This window comes from Camelina sativa, chromosome 15, assembly GCF_030686135.1.
Source record: "Camelina sativa cultivar CO46 ecotype springtype chromosome 15, ASM3068613v1".
Classification (NCBI taxonomy): Eukaryota; Viridiplantae; Streptophyta; class Magnoliopsida; order Brassicales; family Brassicaceae; genus Camelina; species Camelina sativa.
The window spans coordinates 18,837,501-18,852,500 of NC_141894.1; the positions used below are offsets into that span (position 1 = coordinate 18,837,501).

General features: G+C 29.7%; 1 pseudogene across 1 annotated transcript; it reads right to left on the minus strand.

Annotated features, from left to right (window-relative positions):
• Positions 1-6,674: 6,674 nt before the first annotated feature.
• LOC147926826 (NAD(P)H-quinone oxidoreductase subunit 1, chloroplastic pseudogene) lies at positions 6,675-9,596 on the minus strand (annotated as a pseudogene). Its single transcript, XR_015581655.1, has 2 exons — positions 9,575-9,596; positions 6,675-9,213 (listed from the first exon to the last, which is right to left on the minus strand). The product of XR_015581655.1 is annotated as an NAD(P)H-quinone oxidoreductase subunit 1, chloroplastic pseudogene (transcript).
• Between the last annotated feature and the right edge of the window lie 5,404 nt (positions 9,597-15,000).

A 15,000-nucleotide genomic window follows, 5' to 3' on the forward strand; every position in this document is an offset into this window, starting at 1 on the left:
ATTTTTATTAAGTTTTTTTTCTTCGTCTTTACCCCATAAAGAGAGTGAATAGAAGGAGCTACTTTTTTTTCCACTGTAATTTAGAAAATAAGTGTTTAAATGTCCTTCGAAAGTAAGTAAATAAATCCGAAACATATAAAATGCGGTTAATCCCGCTGTTGAACAAGCTATTATTGCAAAAATTGGCGAAAACAACAAACTGTCAGTAAGAATTTCATCTTTCGACCAAAAACAAGCAAGGGGGGGAATACCACAAAGAGAGAGTGTTCCTATTAAAAAGGCCGTTTTTGTAATCGGGACATGTTTTGTCAAACCACCCATAAGAATCATATTCTGACTTTTATCGGGAGAATATCCAACTATAGCTTCCATTGAATGAATAATGGATCCAGATCCTAAAAACAACAAAGCTTTCGAATAAGCATGAGTAATCAAATGAAATAAAGCAGATCGATAAGACCCCATACCTAGAGCTAACATCATATAACCCAGTTGAGACATTGTAGAATAGGCTAAACCTCGCTTAATGTCTTTTTGAGCAAGAGCTAACGTGGCCCCTAAGAGTACTGTTATTATACCTATCAAAGATATTATATACATTATAGAAGGGATAACTATAAAAAGAGGAAGAAGCCGAGCTACAAGAAAAATCCCCGCCGCTACCATAGTAGCAGCATGTATAAGAGCCGAAATGGGAGTAGGGCCCTCCATGGCATCAGGTAACCATACATGAAGAGGAAATTGTGCGGATTTAGCAATAGGACCTACAAATAATAGAAATGCACACAAAGTAAGGAATAAGAGATTTACTCTATTATTTAAAATTAAATTATTGAATATTTCGAACAAATCCTGAAATTCAAAACTGCCAGTTATCCAATAAAGACCTAAAATTCCTAATAATAAACCAAAATCTCCTACACGATTAGTTACAAAAGCTTTTTGACAAGCATTCGCTGCAATAGGTCGTGTGAACCAAAAACCTATTAATAAATACGAACACATTCCAACTAATTCCCAAAAAAAATAAATTTGGATCAAATTAGAACTAGTAACTAATCCTAACATTGAAGTATTAAAAAAACCCATATAAGCAAAAAATCTCAGATATCCTTGATCATGCGACATATAATTGTCACTATAAATCAGAACCAAAATCCCAACAGTTGTAATTAATATTGACATAATAGAAGTAAGTGGATCGATAAAGTAACCGAACTCAAAAGAAAATTCATTATTTATGGTCCAAGACCATACATTTTGATGAATGCAACTTAGAAAAATTTGTTGAATAGATAGATAGAATGAAAAGATCATAACTATACTTAACAAAAAAATACTAAGAAAAGTCCAGATGCGGCGAAGGTTTTTTGTTGCTGTCGGAAAAAGTAGAAGTCCAACTCCTAGTAAAATAGGTACTGGAAGTGGAATGAAAGGGATGATCCATGAATATTGATATGTATGTTCCATAAAATAAAAAACCCTTTTTATTTTATTATTAAATTTATTATTTCTTATTCACTGGTTTGTATATATATATATTTTTTTTTTTCAAAGGGGACAATAAAAAAAGTACGCAATTTTAAACCTAAATAGAAATGTTTTCCAATAATCCTTCATAAATCTTTGAAAAGAAATATATATTCAAATAAAAAAAATTAGAAGTGATTAAAAATATTACTATGTTACTGTAAAAAAAATTATTTGTCTTTTTTTTTTATTACTACTAAATAAATAAATATAAATAAATAAAATTTTATTGTTATTTTATGCAGATACAGAAAAAGTGAATTCTAATTCCGTATTACAATAATTTATATACATATATTAAGAATAGAACAAAGATTTACACGATAAAAAATACTTAATATTAATTATATAAAAAAAACTTTACCTAAAACAAAGTTATTTGAGTTTGATTTTTTAGGATTGTTAAGGAATGGATTTGCATCATGGAATTTAGTGATTGTCTTCCAGTACACTAAGCGAGCTTTTTTTTTTTACATATGATGTGAAGAAATCTTATAATTTTTTTGATAATATAATATATTTTTTGATAATATAATATATCAGTATAGATTACTTAAATGAGTTTTCTCGTACGGATTTCAAACGTTAAAAAAAAGTAAAAAAAAAAAACAGTTGGATTTGAAACTTTTGAATGTCTTTTTTGTTTTGAAAATAATATATAATAAAAAAAAAATAACTCGATATGGAGTACGAAAGAATAGAATAATAAATGTCTTTGACATCCAATTATACCACTGAAAATTTTTTTTTCATTTTTGAATGGCAGTTCCAAAAAAACGTACTTCTATCTCGAAAAAGCGTATTCGTAAAAAAATTTGGAAAAGGAAGGGATATTGGACAGCGTTGAAAGCTTTTTCGTTAGGGAAATCACTTTCTACAGGTAATTCAAAAAGTTTTTTTGTACAGCAAAATAAATAAAAAAACTATAATAATTAGAATTAGCCTAACTAAAAAAAAAACCAATTTTTGAAAATACATATAAAAAAAATAGGAACCAAAAGAAAAAAAAAAGGTTCACATTTTTTTTAGAAGGGGGATTCGTATTTTCCCCACCACTATCTTGATACAATAAAAAAAAAAGATCTTTTATTTCCTCTTAATGAGGAAATAAAAGATCTTTAAATTAATTACTTTAAGTGATCAAAAAATCAAGTGATCAAAAAATCTTATGTTTGTACAATATAAAAAGATACATAAAAAATATTTTGAGAATTTTTTGATTTCTCTCGAGCAATTAGGAAAATCTAATTTTATTTAAAATGTCTAAAGGTTTTGAAGAAATTTTTATTTTTCGAAAAAGCATTTTGTTATCATATAAATGAAAAAAAATGATAAAGAGCATTTCGAATTTTGTCTTTGGGTTAAAGTTGAATTTAGTTATATTTTTCATTGTATTCTAGAAAAAATATAAAGGACAAAAGGTGAATTTAAATAATTTTAAATAACTCAGATAAAAAAAATATCTTAATTGAATTAAAACCCGAATACCTATTTCAAAAAGTTTTAATTGATTAAATCCATTAAAACTTTTTGAATCAATTGGCTTCTTTATTTAAATTTGAATCTCGACGATTGAATCAAAACTTGTTAATATTGTTTTGAACAAGTTGCCGCTATGGTGAAATTGGTAGACACGCTGCTCTTAGGAAGCAGTGCTAGAGCATCTCGGTTCGAGTCCGAGTAGCGGCATAAGATCTTCTAAAAGAGATATTATAAGTTTTATAATCAAAATAATACCCGACTTTTTTTATAAAACCGGGTAAAACCTAGTATTAATTTATTAATTTATTAATTTTTAACAAATTTTTTATGATTTTTTCAATTTTAGAGCATATATTAACTCATATATCTTTTTCGGTCGTTTCAGTTGTACTGACAATTTATTTTTTAACTTTTTTAGTTAATTTAGATGAAATCATAGGATTTTTTGATTCATCAGATAAAGGAATCATAATTACGTTTTTTGGTATAACAGGATTATTATTCACTCGTTGGATTTATTCCGGACATTTTCCATTAAGTAATTTATATGAATCATTAATTTTTCTTGCGTGGGCTTTTTCACTTATTCATATGGTTTCCTATTTTAATAAAAAACAACAAAATCACTTAAACGCAATAACTGCGCCAAGTGCTTTTTTTATTCAGGGTTTTGCTACTTCAGGTCTTTTAAACAAAATGCCTCAGTCTGCAATATTAGTACCAGCTCTCCAGTCCCAGTGGTTAATGATGCACGTAAGTATGATGATATTAGGCTATGGCGCTCTGTTATGCGGATCATTATTATCAATAGCTCTTCTAGTGATTACATTTCGCAAAGTCGGACCTACTTTTTCTTTTTGGAAAAAGAATATAAAAAAAAAATTTTTATTAAATGAATTTTTTTCTTTTGATGTACTTTACTACATAAATGAAAGAAATTCTATTTTACTACAACAAAACATTAATTTTAGTTTTTCTAGAAATTATTATAGGTATCAACTGATTCAACAATTAGATTTTTGGAGTTTTCGTATTATTAGTCTTGGATTTATCTTTTTAACCGTCGGCATTCTTTCAGGAGCTGTCTGGGCTAATGAGACATGGGGTTCATATTGGAACTGGGACCCAAAAGAAACTTGGGCATTTATTACTTGGACTGTATTCACAATTTATTTACATATTAAAACGAATAGGAATGGTAGGGGTATAAATTCTGCCCTTGTGGCTTCGATAGGTTTTCTTTTAATTTGGATATGCTATTTTGGCGTCAATCTTTTAGGAATAGGTTTACATAGTTATGGTTCCTTTACATCGAATTAAAGTACCAAACAAAAAGGAATCCAAATCTAAATAAAAAAATAGCATTTATATCTAACTCTAACTTCGTATAAGTTAAGAAATCTAATTTAGTTTTAGTAGTAAATTATCAAGAACCTTTTGAATCAAGTAGTACAATGATTCAAAAGGTTCTCACAATACAAAGACCAAAGACTTCTGATTACAATTCACTTTAATGCTTTTTTTAATTTCCTGAAAACTATCCATAAAAATAATTAGATAAAATGGATTCGACCTTGTCACTTGCTAATGAGAGCACAAAATCAGGATAAATCCCAATACCAATTATGGGCAGAAGAATAGAGATTGAAAGAAATAACTCTCGGGGTCCAGAATCAAAAAAAGAAAAGTTTTTGACATTAATTAACTTGTATCCATAGAACATTTGGCGTGACATAGATAATAAATATATAGGAGTTAATATAATCCCAATTGCCATTACAAAAATAATTAAAATTTTGGAAATTAAGAAATATTTTTGGCTGGTAATTATTCCAAAAAAAACAATTAATTCTGCAATAAAACCACTCATGCCCGGCAATGCAAGGGAAGCCATCGATAAGATAGTGAACATTGTAAATATTTTTGGAATGGAGATAGCCATTCCACCCATTTGATCAAGATAAACAAGCCTAATTCTATCATAACTCGTTCCTGCCAAGAAAAAAAGTGCAGCGCCAATAAACCCATGAGAAATTATTTGTAAAATAGCTCCATTAAGTCCAGGATCCGTGATAGAACTAATACCTATAATTATAAAACCCATATGAGATACAGAAGAATAGGCTATTCTCTTTTTTAAATTACGTTGACCAAGAGATGTTGAAGCTGCATAAATTATTTGGATTGTACCGACTACCATCAACCAAGGAGAAAACATAGAATGAGCATGGGGTAATAATTCCATATTGATTCGAACCAACCCATATGCTCCCATTTTTAATAAGATTCCAGCGAGAAGCATACAGGTACTGTAATGTGCCTCGCCGTGGGTGTCAGGTAACCAAGTATGTAAAGGGATAATCGGTGATTTGACGGCAAAAGCAATAAGAAATCCAATATAAAATAGTATTTCGAGTGTAACAGGATAGGATTGATTAGCTAAAAGTTCTAAATTTAATGTTGGTTCGTTCGAACCATATAAACTTATACCTAAAACTCCTATTAATAAAAAAATAGAACTTCCTGCCGTGTACAAAATAAATTTTGTAGCTGAATAGAGACGTTTCTTTCCACCCCACATGGATAAAAGTAGATAAACGGGAATTAATTCTAATTCCCACATGATGAAAAAAAGTAGAAGATCCCGAGAAGAAAATGATCCTATTTGACCGCTGTACATTGCTAACATCAGGAAATGAAATAATCGGGAATCCCGAGTAACTGGAAAAGCCGCTAAAGTGGCTAAAGTAGTAATAAATCCCGTCAGTAAAATCGTTCCTATAGAAAGTCCATCTATTCCCATTCTCCAGTAAAAATCAAAAAAATTGATCCATTTATAATCTTCGGACAGTTGAATTAATGGATCGTCCATTTTAAAATTATAACAAAAAGCATAGGTCGTTAGAAGAAGTTCTAAGATACAAATGCATATAGTATACCATTTATTGACTTTATTTCCCCTATGCGGGAGAAATAACATTAATGAACCAGCAGATATTGGAAAAACAACAATTATTGTTAACCAAGGAAAATCATTCGTGGTAAAGACAAGATACACCAGGTCCAAAGAACGCGTACTCAAAAAAAATATATAAATAAAAAATATAATTTAACTTTTTTGAGTACGAGTACTTGTCAATAAAAAAAAAATGTATTCCAAATTTATTCAAATGAGGTTTTCGGTAACGTATCAATAAGCTAGACCCATACTTCGAGTTGTTTCATGCCATAAATAAACTCGAACGCTCAAAAAATCCGTTGGACAGGCGGATTCACATCTCTTACAACCAACACAGTCCTCGGTTCTTGGAGCGGAAGCTATTTGCTTAGCTTTACATCCATCCCAAGGTATCATTTCTAATATGTCTGTAGGGCATGCTCGGACACATTGAGTACATCCTATACAGGTATCATAAATTTTTACTGAATGTGACATAGGATCGATAGTTTTTTGAATGTCATAAATTTTCAATCTAGTAAACTTCTAACTGAATGATATATTAAAATACTAGATGAAGCAATGATTTCCTTTAATAGAATTTTTGTAATGAATTCTGGCTCAATTGATAAAAAATGGGGCTAAAATACTTTGATTTCTTAAATTTTTACAAATATAATCTAGTAGGTCATAACCTATAATATATGAAAATTTCAATCTCTAATTTTTTTTATGTTACTTATTTAATAAGGTCGATTGGTTTATGCGAGTTGATTTTCTGTTACGATAAATTGACGAGACTATAGCTAATCCAATAGCTGCTTCAGCGGCTGCAATTGCTATAACAAAAATGCAGAAAATATCCCCTTTTAGTTGGGAATTATCAAAAAAATCAGAAAATGTTACGAAATTCATATTAACTGCATTGAGTATAAGTTCAAGACACATAAGAGCCCTAACCATATTTCGACTCGTGATCAATCCATAAAGACCAATCAAAAATAAATAGGCACTCAAAACAAGTACATGTTCGAGTATCATTCAGCAACTCCTTATCAATTTTGATTCATTTCAATATGAAAAATAATTCACCGGATTCCATCAACTAGAATATAACAAAAAAGTACGAATAAAAACAATATTAGGTAAAAATTTTTTTTAATATATATCAAATATAAAAATTGATTCTTAAAATATGAAATAGTATTCAATCAAATTTAATTTAATGAACGGAAAAAATCATAACATACACAAAGTTTTCTTTGGTCTTTACTAATTATTTTTTATTGACGAGCCACAGAAATTGCACCTATCAAAGCAACTAAAAGAATTATTGAAATGAGTTCAAATGGCAGAAAAAAATCTGTTGATAAATGAATTCCTATTTGTTGACTATTACTTATTAAATCTTGCTCTAGAATCTGGTTTAATTTTGTAGTCCAAATAACCCCGTACCATGACGTATCGAGAATAGTAGACATTAATAAAAAAAGAATAGTTGTACAAACCAACGAAGTAATCCCATTCCCAACGGTCCACAGATTGAAATCGGTGGAATATTCTGAATCATTCATGAACATCACAGCAAATATGATTAAAACATTTATGGCCCCCACATAAATAAGGAGTTGTGCAGCAGCTACAAAATGGGAATTTGATAGAATATACAATAAAGATATACAAACAAGAACAAATCCTAAGGAAAAGGCTGAAAATATTGGGTTGGGAAGTAATACCACTCCCAGACCTCCTACTAGAAGACCGGATCCCAGAAAAACTAAAAGAAAATCATGTATTGGTCCAGGCAAATCCATTATATTATTAAAATAAGAAAAAAATCGAAATCCTTTTCATGACCTTATTAATTTAACCAGGAAATTTTTTTTAATATGTTTTTAATAGAGTGAAATTAGAATCTAATGGATATGAATTGATGTAGATACAATTATTAGACAGTTTCTCTTTTTTATTCTAAAATGTATTTTCAAACTATCTATTTCAAGAAAGTAATTACGAATATATTATATTAAAAGAATGCGCCTTAATACTTAATATTAGTATATAAATATAATACAAGTTTTTAATTATATTCTTTATATAATTCAACAATTTTGAATTCATTTTTTAATCAAATTAAAGGGTTTACCCCATTTTTTGTTTGAGGTGAATTCAAAATTGTTCGAATAGTGTAATCGTCAATTACTGACATTGGTAAACGACCCAAAGCTATTTGATTATAATTCAATTCGTGACGATCATAAGTGGAAAATTCATATTCTTCAGTCATTGACAAACAATTTGTTGGACAATACTCAACACAATTACCACAAAATATACAAATTCCAAAATCAATACTGTAATTAAGCAATCGTTTTTTTCGAATATTAGTTTCCAATTTCCAATCAACAACAGGCAAATCTATAGGACATACTCGAACACATACTTCACAAGCAATGCATTTATCAAATTCAAAATGGATTCGACCGCGGAAACGTTCTGATGTTATTAATTTTTCATAGGGATATTGAATAGTTACAGGTAAACGATTTGTGTGGGATAAGGTAATCATGAAACCTTGACCAATATACCTTGCAGCTCGTAGGGTTTGTTGACCATAATTCATGAACCCGGTTATCATAGGAAGCATATTGTAATTATCTCTGAATAATTTTATCTTTGTTTCTTTCTCTTGTTTAAAAAAATAATGAATATATTGGATTCGTTTTCAATTTAGAGCGAAAAGAGTTGGAAAGAAGTTGTTAATAATAGATTACCAAGGGAAATAGGTAAAAGAAATTTCCATCCAAGATTTAATAGTTGATCCATTCTTAGCCTAGGTAAAGTCCATCTTGTTGCGATAGAAATGAACAAGAACAAATAAGTTTTAGCTAATGTAATAAAGATACCAATTGTTGTTCCAAAAATTTGATCCCTTTGAAATAGTTCCAGAATAGATATATACGGAATAGAAATATTCCAACCGCCTAAGTATAGAACTGTTACAAATAATGAGGAAATTAATAGATTTAGATAAGAAGCAACGTAAAATAAACCAAATTTGATACCTGAATATTCAGTTTGATAACCTGCTATTAATTCTTCTTCCGCTTCTGGTAAATCAAACGGTAACCTCTCGCATTCTGCTAGGGAAGAAATTAGAAAAATGATAAAACCTATAGGTTGACGCCACAAATTCAATCCCCAAAAACCATATTTTGATTGTGCCTCAACTATATCAACTGTACTTAAACTGTTAGATAATCCTAGTCGGCGATAACATTACTATTTTCACCGCTATTACAGAACCGTACATGAGGTCTTCGCCTCATACGGCTCCTCGGGGGCCGTAAATAAATCTAAGGACCAGATTATAGTCTCATTTAGATGGATATGATGTGTTCTAAAACGGATTAAATATATCTGGGGTCCCGAATTATACCAATGGAATTCTGTCTGCTCAAATTCTAAGAATCAAAAAAGCGCTTCGGAATTCATCTCATCCTTTACAAATTTGAATTTCTATTTATTGAGTAATAACTTAACTCTTTAATAAAATACTCCTTGTAAAAATAAAAAAAGGTATTTCAGCCCATCGTGGTTTTCGATTACGAAAAATAATTATACCTCCTAGTAGTTTATTATTCATAACAGAAATTCGATTTTATTTTCGAAATATATGAAAAAAATATCCTTGTTTCGTTCCTATTCTTCTTTCTTTTTTAGAAAAAAGTTGGTGGACTTATAAAAAATAAAGGATTATTTCGTTTCTGATAGTCATTACATTTGTCGGTGGATAGGAGCCTACTCTGAATCGGAATCTTGGGGAGTACTGTCTGATCATTTCTACTAATTTCAAGCCCCAATTAACCTTCTTTTTTTTTTATCTTATGTTATGCATAAATATCCTTTTCAATTTGGTTAATCTCTATTACAAATTCTTTGTGTATTTTGGTGTTTCTAACCATCCACTAACTTTTACCTAATTGCCGCTCACTTTGTAATATATGTATGTTAATCTATATAACTGATAGTGAAAACGTCGTGTCCGGTTAATATATTTAACCCGCTTCAAGCCAGGATGACTAATCAACCAACCTTGGGGTAAAGTGATTCTTACACTTATGTTTATTTTCGTTTAACCTTTGTACATAGGAAATGAGACTCAATTTTTCTTTTTACGGCAAATTTCTGAGCAGTTTTTTTTCACTCATATATAACTATCAAATTCCTTTTATTAATTCGAAAGATAAATATATCTATTCCGTTGTTTAACTTATTCGTCTAGAAGAAACGGAATAGTAAAAATAAAGAAACGGAATAGTAAAAATAAACGTTTATGTTTCAACGAATCGCACGTAGAGATATTGATAAAACACATAGAGTTAATGGTATTTCATAACTAATCGATTGGGCAGCAGCTCGCAGACCACCTAAAAAAGAATATTTATTATTTGATCCATATCCTGACATAAGAAGTCCAATAGGAGCAATACTTGAGATGGCAATCCATAAAAAAATACCGATATTGAGATCCGCTAAAACAAGGTGATTACTAAAGGGAATTACTGAGTAACTTAGTAAAATTGAGATAACTGCTATAGATGGTCCAATACTAAATAAAGGAGTATTTCCTCTAGATGGACGAAGATTTTCTTTGAAAAGTAGTTTTGTCCCATCGGCTAGAGCTTGAAGAATTCCCAACGGGCCTGCGTATTCAGGTCCAATACGTTGTTGTATCCCTGCAGATATTTCTCTTTCTAACCACACAATTACTAGTACACCTGTTATGATTCCCAATATAAGAGAAAATATAGGGACAAATATCCATATGAGTCCATAGACCTCTTTTAAAGATTCCAATTTAACAAAAGAATTTATAGTTTGGACTGTTGTTGCATAAATTATCATTTTAACGATCAACTTCTCCCATAATTATATCTATGCTACCGAGTATCGTCATAATATCAGCCAATTTCATTCTTTTAACTAGTTCAGGAAGAATTTGCAAATTAATAAAACCCGGTGGTCGGATTTTCCATCTCCAAGGAAAACCGCTTTGATCTCCTATGAGAAAAATTCCCAACTCCCCTTTTGGAGCTTCAACTCTTACATAAAGTTCTTGTTTCGATAATTCAAAAGTAGGAGAAGGTTTTTTACTAATGAATCGATATTCAAAATCATTCCATTCTGGATTCCTTTTTCTATCAAAGCCCCTGCTTTCTAAATTTTCATAGGGACCCCCTGGAAGTCCTTCCAGAGCCTGTTGAATAATTTTTATGGATTCTGTCATTTCGCTAAGTCGTACTAAATAACGAGCTAATGAATCTCCTTGTTTTTGCCACTGAATTTCCCATTCAAATTCATCGTAAGACTCATAACGATCAACTTTACGAAGATCCCATGGTATTCCGGATGCGCGTAGCATTGGTCCGGATAAACCCCAATTTATTGCTTCTTCCCCACCAACAATCCCAACCCCTTCAACCCGTTCTAAAAAAATAGGATTTCGTGTAATGAGTTTTTGATATTCAACAACCTCTGTTAAAAAATAATCACAAAAATCCAAGCATTTATCTATCCAACCATAAGGTAAATCGGCCGCTATTCCTCCAATACGAAAAAAATTATGCATCATTCTCATACCGGTGGCAGCTTCGAATAGATCATATACAAATTCTCGTTCTCTGAAAATATAGAAAAAGGGAGTCTGTGCACCAATATCTGCCATAAAAGGGCCGAGCCATAACAGATGAGAAGCTATACGACTCAATTCCAGCATAATTACTCTGATATAGCTGGCCCTTTTAGGAACTTGAATATTTCCCAATTGTTCTGGTCCATTTACTGTTATTGCTTCTGTAAACATAGTAGCTAAATAATCCCATCGCGTTACATAAGGTAAATATTGTATAATTGCTCGGTTTTCTGCAATTTTTTCCATTCCTCTGTGTAAATAACCTAATATGGGTTCACAGTCAACAACATCCTCACCATCTAGAGTAACAATTAAGCGAAGAACACCATGCATGGATGGGTGGTGAGGTCCCATATTGACTATCATAAGATCTTTTCCTGTAACTGGTCTCTTCATAAGTTTTTCCTTGATTCGTTCTGGCATGAATTAGATTGCTGAATAAAGAAGTTTTTCAAAAAATTGAAGATCTAAAAAATTCACTAATTCACAATTTTGGAATTTAACGAGTTTTTAATTCCCGAATATTCAACTGATTAATTAATTCTTTATAACGTACTCTATTTTTTTTTGACAAATAAGCCAGCAGTCGTTGACGTTTTCCCAGAATTTTTCGTAGACCCCTCTGAGATAAATAATCTTTTCTGTGCAATTCCAAATGTGCAGTAAGTCTTCGTATCTTATTAGTGAAACTAAATACTTGAAATTCAACGGATCCCCTGCTTTCTTCTTTTTGTTCTTCAAATGAAATGAATGTATTTTTTATCATAAAAAGAAATCCTTCCCCTTTTAATATGAATTGAAAGATATGAATTTTACTGATCAGTAATAATAATGGTAGTTTTTTTGTACAAGGATCTGAATTTAATTATCAACTTCTTAATTCTTCATTTTATCTTATAATTATAAAAAAATATAAATTTAGATCTCAAAAAGGAGGATTCTATTAATTTTTTTATGGATCCGCTCTAATTGGTATCTATGTGATTAATTAAATTAATCTCATGTATAAAGATGGAATTTAAAAAAATCCCTCCTAATTTGTGCATATAGTTGTTTTTAGATACCGTAACTTATTATATATAGTAAAAAGTCTCTATCATTAATGAATCGGAAATCGCGTATACATGCGTATTCTTATCATACTGAAACGATTTCCGTTAGTAGTATTAAACCAATAGCGATTCATACAAGCTAAATCTTCTAATCTAAAATTGGGCCAAAGAAAGGATTTTAAATTAATTAGGTTTTTTTTATCCTTATCAAGATCTTTCTTGTTATGCAAAACTGTGGTCAAGTTTTGAATATTCTTATTAAATCTTGAATTTCTATCCCTCGCAGTTTTTTTTTTTAAGTTGAAACAAATTAGAATTCGAAATTCTCTACGTCGTTTAGGGGATAGAATTTTTTCAGGGACAAAGAAATCATAATTAGTGTTTTTTCTATTTACAGTTTTGTTTTGATATTTTGTAATGGATTTTTCAATTTTTTTTTTATCAATATAGCTTTTTTTTTTGTATCTTTTACTTATTTTTTGTTTTTTTTTATGAACCAATGAAATACCTATGGTTCTGTATATAATAAGTTGTCCGTCGTTTTGTACAGACAAACGGACAGGTTCAATAATCAATATTCCTTTTTTCATTAATTTTGCAAAAGTGAAATTTTTCTCCATCATTAGAATGTCTAGGCGCATCTCTCCTCTTTCAATAGACGATATCGCTATTTCGTTTGGATTGTTTAGTCTAACCAAGAGACAGTATACTTTTACATTATTGAGAATTTTTTGATTAAAAAAACCATTCCATCGCAATTGAAAACGCGAATATCTTGTGAGAAATAAATCAAGTTCCGCTTCTGTATTGCTTTTATATTGTTTTTTATTTTTACGTTTTTTTATCGTTGATTCTGCAAAATTTTCTTCAATATTTTTTTCTTGGTTTAATAGAGCTGATTCGGGATTTCTTTTTTTTTCTTTATCTGATTCAAGCTCTAATTCACCGGCCGATTCTTTTTCTTCCTTATTCAGATTATAAACTCGCGGGGATTTTTTTTTATTTGATGGTATAAAACCTTTTTTCTTTCGAGTGATCTTTTTATTACGAGTGATCTTTTTATTAACATTTAAGTTTTCATTAAAATTTAAAAGAAGTAATTTGATTGGTATGACCCACGGTTTCATTTTATATGTACTAGAAAATAAGAAAAATTCCGGAAAGAAAAAAATTTCAAAATTTGTTATACGACGATTTAATATTTCTTCATTCATTCCCATCCAATCCAAAAAGTTTCTTTTTTGATTAGAAAGATCCGTCTTATTTTTTTTATCAATTTTTGGATAATTCTGAACTTTAGTATTAATATATTTTTTTTTACTCTTAGTATCAACCCAGGGCGCAATATTTACTTTTTTTGTAAACCCGAAGTTAAGAATTCTCCAATCCAAATATTTTCTATACCGAATTTTCCCCATACCCCGAATATTATATTTTTCTAAACAAGAAGAGACTAAACAATTATCTAAGGCAATCCCTATAGACATGTCAAAATTTTTTTCTGTAGAATGAATAGATTTATAGCAAAAAAGATTATATATATAATCTTTTTTTAAATTATGTTTTGGATTTAATAATGAGTCGGCCTCAAAAAACTTTTGTTTTTTGTAATTATCAAATTTCTTTTTTTCATATGAATCCTCTTTGGTTAAACTTGGGTTTAGAACTAGAGAATCTTTTTTTTTTTTCTTTTTCCAATTTTGGGTTACTAATCTAGCCCATGCAATCTGGGGTAAATTGTATTGATAATGACTTCGTAACCAGTTTTTCCATTGATTTACTTCGGAATTAAAAATGGTTTTATTTTTCAATTCATAATGAAAGATTCCTTGTTCTTGAAAAAAAATCTTTATTTTATTCTTAACAAAAAAGGATGTTATGCATATGTTATATTCAAGAACAGCCTTTAATTTAGAAAAGTTACTAACTTTTATTTGTGATAATTTGTAAAATACATATGCTTGTGATAAAGAGCATAAGTCATAACTCATCTTTTGTTTATTGGATATTAAATTTTTTATAGTCGAAATAAAATAAATAGTATTTTTTTTGTTTTCTCCATTTTCTTTATTCTTGTAAATATATTTATCAAGAATTGTTTTTGTTGATTCAAAAAAAAGTTGTGTAGTAATTCTTGGAATATTAATGATACCTAGAAAAATAGCTATAGATAGTTGTTCGATGCAAAATTTAAAAAAAAAAATGGATTTACGAATTAATCGGGTATTTTTTCTTTTGAATGTCTGCCAAATTTTTTTTGATGACTCAATTATTTTAGAATCATAACGCAGTTTGGTACAACT